Genomic DNA, 6,467 nt, shown 5'->3' on the forward strand with positions numbered 1-6,467 from the left:
ATTTAATTTGGTGTATGATAAAAGTGGTTGAGATACATCCTCCATTAGAAAGTGGCAGTGGCCGGATCGGTCCGAAATGCTGATCATACTTTATTCTCATCCCCAGTGGTACATGTACGAAATTGCAGAGCTCTAGGCGCCTCCTTTGAGTTGAAATACGCCCTTCATTTGAAAGTGGGCGTGGTAATGGGCGGATCGGTCCAAATTTTTTATCATACTTTATTCTCATCCCCAGTGGTATATGTACAAAATTTCAGAGCTCTTCCTTTGGGTTGAAATAGGTCTTCATTTGAAAGTGGGCGTGGCAGTGGGCGGATCGGTCCAAAACTTTTATCATACTTTATTCTCATCCCCAGTGGTACATGGTTACATGGTCACCATCCAAAAATAACATTTTGCTCTTGAAACATGTTTAAGGTGATCATATTCCTTCTCTGGGTGCATTTGTAATCAAAAAAATAGAATCTTTATCGGTACAGTTTGATTACATATAGAATAATTAGGAAAGTTTGTTAATGTTTACAAATGTAAAATTTTATAACTTCAAGGGCATCGATTTCAACCGTCGAACGGAACGGACGTGTTTTTTAATAGCGGATAAAATCATCGTAATAAGTACCTACTACGAATTTCAAGTGTGGTGGAGTATTAGGCAACCATGCAGAGAAATTCAAAGACATCCACTGGGTTGCTAACTTCAGGGCCCAGTGGACGGGTATCGACTGGAGTTATAAATTTGGGCAATGACCAAGAGTTAGGCCCAATTAGTCGACCTGTAGACGGGTCGACAGGTGGCGACAATTTGACAAGTCGGACCTTTTCCAAGGTAACGGCATCAAAAGGAGGTAATCCCTCACGAAAGAGATTCAAAGAACGCAGAAATGCTTTGTTTATCCTAAAGAAATTAGGATCAGTCGACCCAAGCACGTTGTCGGCTAAACAAAGCGATTCCTTAAAATGGGCTCAAGGAATTCTTGAGGCTGGAAAAAGGGAACGATCACCGGATGAGCTACCATCCTCCAAAAGGGATCAACGATCGTTTGCCTCAGTTGCTAAAGACAGCCTTGTGATGGCTATCATAAATAAAGGAGCATTGGACGGTATGGTTCCAAAGCAAACAAGTATATACGGCCGCAAGTTCGGCCAGGCCGAATCTTATGTACCCACCACCATGGATTGCGTAGAAACTTCTACGAAAGACTGTCATCCACAATCTTGGGTTGTGGTATCTTAAAACTTCTTATTCCTGCATGGTTGTTGGATACCATATACTAACATCACGTACCAAATTTCAACCGAATGGGAAGAATTTTGCTCTTCCAAGGGGCTCTGGAGGTCAAATCTGGGGATCGGTTTATATGGGGGCTATATATAATTATGGACCGATGTGGACCAATTTTTGCATGGTTCTTACAGACCATATACTGACGCCATGTACCAAATTTCAGTCGGATCGGATGAAATTTGCTTCTCTTAGGGGCCTCGCAAGCAAAATCGAGGGATCGGTTTATATGGGGGCTATATATAATTATGGACCGATGTGGACCAATTTTTGCATGGTTGTTAGAGACCATATACAAACACCATGTACCAAATTTCAGCCGGATCGGATGAAATTTACTTCTCTTAGGGGCCTCGGAAGCCAAATCGGAGGATCGGTTTATATGGGGGCTATATATAATTATGAACCGATGTGGACCAATTTTTGCATGGTTGTTAGAGACCATATACTAGGTTAGGTTAGGTTAGGTGGCAGCCCGATGTATCAGGCTCACTTAGACTATTCAGTCCATTGTGATACCACATTGGTGAACTTCTCTCTTATCACTGAGTGCTGCCCGATTCCATGTTAAGCTCAATGACAAGGGACCTCCTTTTTATCGCCGAGTCCGAACGGCGTTCCACATTGCAGTGAAACCACTTTGAGAAGTTTTGAAACCCTCAGAAATGTCACCAGCATTACTGAGGTGGGATAATCCACCGCTGAAAAACTTTTTGGTGTTCGGTCGAAGCAGGAATCGAACCCACGACCTTGTGTATGCAAGGCGGGCATGCTAACCATTGCACCACGGTGGCTCCCAGAGACCATATACTAACATCACGTACCAAATTTCAGCCGGATCGGATGAAATTTGCTTCTCTTAGAGGCCTCGCAAGCCAAATCGGGGGATCGGTTTATATGGGGGCTATATATAATTATGGACCGATGTGGACCAATTTTTGCATGGTTCTAACAGACCATATACTGACACCATGTACCAAATTTCAGTCGGATCGGATGAAATTTGCTTCTCTTAGCGGCCTCGCAAGCAAAATCGAGGGATCGGTTTATATGGGGGCTATATATAATTATGGACCGATGTGGACCAATTTTTGCATGGTTATTAGAGACCATATACTAACACCATGTACCAAATTTCAGCCGGATCGGATGAAATTTGCTTCTCTTAGAGGCTTCGCAAGCCAAATTTTGGGGTCCGTTTATATGGGGGCTATACGTGAAAGTGGACCGATATGGCCCATTTGCAATACCATCCGACCTACATCAATAACAACTACTTGTGCCAAGTTTCAAGTCGATAGCTTGTTTCGTTCGGAAGTTAGCGTGATTTCAACAGACGGACGGACGGACGGACGGACGGACATGCTCAGATCGACTCAGAATTTCACCACGACCCAGAATATATATACTTTATGGGGTCTTAGAGCAATATTTCGATGTGTTACAAACGGAATGACAAAGTTAATATACCCCCCATCCTATGGTGGTGGGTATAAAAATGGGGGGAAATTGAGAATGCTTTGTCTGGCGTCTACTCACAGGTGCTGGAAAAGTTTCCCGGCCCAGATCCTCGACACCAAGAGGCTGGTTGGTATCAAGGACGATTTATGCTAGTCGCATTTGAGGACCAGAGGTATATAGAATGTTTTAAAGCTGCTCTGATACTAATTGGTGAAGTTTGGGAAGGAGCTGCTCTAGAGTTAGTCGAGAAGAAAGACATACCGGCTAGACCTAGAGCACATGCGTGGATACCTGCAAACACTTCTGACCCTGAATCTATTTTAAATAGGCTGAAACGATGCAATCCAGATCTTCCAACAGCTGATTGGAAGGTTGGCCGTTTGGATGAAGTGGATGGACCAATACAGCATGCAGTGTTTATATTGTCTCAGGGCCGTGTATGTTATGGCTTTCATTATATCCAAATGAAGGTGTATAAAAACGATCAGCTAAAGGATTCAGAAATGGACAAGCCTCTATCTGAATCAGAAGTAAGCGGATCCTCTTGCGAAGTCGAGGGAGATACCAAAGTTGAAGACATGGATAGATACCGTATGCGCGAGGAGGTTTCTACTGCCTCAGAACTCACCAAAGTTGAACCTATGGTTATTGCGAGAGTCACCGATATCTCTGAAGAGGACATTCTTGATGACTCAATTGAAGCGGCTGATATGACGGTTGATGAAAATCTCGATGGTCCTACGGATCCTCCAGATAAATCTTCATCATTGTAAGGCTGCATGTGCTGCCTTAAAAGTTCTCCTGATGAAAGGGGGCATAGACATAGTTCTTATTCAAGAACCATACGTTTATAGAAACAATATATGTGAATTAAGTACTCCGGGGTTCAAACTATTGTAGTATACTGGTAATGATGTAAATCGAGCCTGTATAATTGGTAAAAACGAGCTTAACTTTTTTCTGCTTCCTTCAATGTGCAATGCAGACACTGTCGTTGCCAATTTAGAAATAACCAAATGCAAATATTGGGTATCTTCGGTCTATATGGGACATGACAGGGAGATGCCTCCATGTGCTGTTAAGACCTTAGTTGAGGAGTCACTGAAAACAAAGACGAAACTCATTATGGGATGCGAATGCGCATCATATTATATGGGGAAGTAGTGATACTAATGCAAGGGGAGAGTCGCTAATAGAGTTTATTTTGCGTACTAATCTGGTAGTTTGCAACAAGGGAGATGCCCCAACCTTTGTCACTAAAAACAGGCAAGAGGTATTGGACATCACCTTGGCCTCGCAAGAACTGAATGAAATGATATCTGAGTTGCAGGTTTTGAGTGAACACAGCTTCTCAGATCATCGCTACATCAGTTTCAAATTTAGGGCTGTTTTCTTTTTGCACTGATAACCAGTGCTAAAATAAAACGCAAAAAAAATTTCAGTTCAAATTTCGATTTTGATTGGCAACACTTGGTCGTCAAATGTCAAAATCAAAGTTATTGTTTACAAATAAAAATAGGGGGTATACATTTAATAATCAATTTATAGAAATAAGTGTACCAAAAACGAAAGAGTGATTATTAATTTTAAAGGATTTGCTGCTTGCCTTTCAAAAACAAATGACTGCTGGCAACAGCTACGTGCGTGGAAACAGATTCAGTGCGTCATGTTTATCAACCAAACGCGTGGAAATATGGGAATTTGCTCAAGTGGTGGATTTACAAGTGGCTAATACCACAAGCATGTGTGGTATAGAAATGGATATGCCAATTGCATCAAAATCACAAAAGCCTAGTTAACGTAGAATTACAGACTTCGGCCAGCCATCACAAGAGGGAGAGAATATACAGGAAATATAATTCAACTTAATACCACAGGAAATATAATTCAACTTAATACCATGTCATCGCAAAATGTAAAATAATTTACCCACGCCGAAGTTGCCAAAAATATTACAAAAGAAAAGAATTGGTTCATAATCCACAACAACGTGTATGACGTGACCCCTTTTCTCAATGAGCATCCTGGTGGTGAAGAAGTCTTGATCGAACAAGCTGGTAAAGATGCTACAGAAAATTTCGAAGAAGTTGGTCACAGTTCATATGCCCGTGAAATGATGCAACAATACAAAATCGGTTAACTAGTTGCTGAAGAGCGTACAAATGTTCCAGAAAAATCCGAACCCACATGGAATACTGAGCAAAAGAACGAGGAATCGTAATGAAGTCATGGCTGATGCCTTTTGTCTTGGGTTTAATAGCCACCTTGGTTTATAAGTTTTTCTTTGGAACGAAATACCAATAATTGTAGGCAGAGAAAAACATCACCACCACCAGCCACAAACAAATATCGCAAGTTTATTTGTATATTTAGTTGAGAAAGGGATTTCTTGCTGTTTTAGACCATAAAACAAGTCATACAAAAAACAAAAACAAAACATATACAGTGACTCACAAAAATATTCATTTTAATATCTTGAAATCGCAAACCGCCTAACATTTATATGAAAAAGTTTTATTAAAATGTTTCCATGGATATACATAGCAGCAAAACGTAAACAAAAATCGTGAAATTAGTTTTATTGTATTATTTTTAATCATTAAATCAAAAAACTACCAAAAGCTCACAAAAGTATTCGTCGTATCAGTAATCACATTGTATGAGACATTATTTTGGTCCACTTAGTATTTGGAATAGTACCCTTTGTTAGCGCAAATGGCTTCCAGTCGTCTTGGCATCGACACGTTTCTTGAGAGATTTTGCCCCATTCTTCTTGTAACACTTCTTTTAAGGGCTGTCCAAGATGAAATTTGGTTTTGTCCGATCCACGGTTCCAAATGAGATCCTAGTTTTCAATGGGGTTGCTACCTGGGCTTTGTGGTTGCGTTTTGAGATATTTAGTGTTGTGAAGGAGCCATATTTTCACATCCCAGGCCGTGTGTTTGAGGTGTTTGCTTGTTGGAACAAGGAGTCTTTATCACGAAATCCCATTTTAGAGGCGCTGGAGTGAAGATTTTCTTTCAAAATTTTTAAATATGTTAAAAAACATTTAGGCGTTCATGGTTCCATCAATAAAAACTAAGTTTCATTACACTTGTTTTTACATTTTTTATTTTCAAGGTTTCCCTAAGCTTTCGCCGTGAAAGTAAAAAATGTCGAAAAGTGTAAGACAAAAGTTTTTATTATTTTAAAATGTATTAAGAAAATGTAACCATTAAAAAAATTAGGTTTATTTTAGTTATCGGAATTATTATTTCTTCAGCAAATTAACTTAACTTTATTCATTTTGGGATTATGTTTGTATAATTAACCCTCTAATGCCCCAATTTTTTGGCCATCTGAATAAATATTTAATGTTAACGACACAAAAGCAAGAAAACTAAACAAGAAAATTTTATAGGTAAAATTCAGTATATGCTGCAAAGCCTCTTGAACAGTTCCAACTGTTTTCTTTTTATTTTACCCATTTTTATTGTGTTAAGGTGTGTTTTACTAAAAGCTTCCTTATTTATTGAAGCCCGCCTAAAGGCGGGATTGGGCATTAGAGGGTTAACTAAAGAATAGAAAAATTATACACAAATGAAGCGTAAATATCTAAAAAATTCATGAAAATTTTAAATTTTACCGCAAAATCCAAACCAAAATCATACTGTCTTGGTGAATATTTTCTAAATAATGATGAAGAAGGCAATTTTATTATTATATACTATTCCAAATGCTATTT

General features: G+C 39.3%; 1 pseudogene; it reads left to right on the plus strand.

Moving 5' to 3' along the window:
- Positions 1–4,205: 4,205 nt before the first annotated feature.
- LOC142238626 (cytochrome b5-like) lies at positions 4,206–5,836 on the plus strand (annotated as a pseudogene).
- The last annotated feature ends 631 nt before the right edge of the window (positions 5,837–6,467 follow it).

The sequence above is a fragment of the Haematobia irritans genome, chromosome 5 (genome assembly GCF_050003625.1).
Source record: "Haematobia irritans isolate KBUSLIRL chromosome 5, ASM5000362v1, whole genome shotgun sequence".
NCBI classification, from domain to species: Eukaryota; Metazoa; Arthropoda; class Insecta; order Diptera; family Muscidae; genus Haematobia; species Haematobia irritans.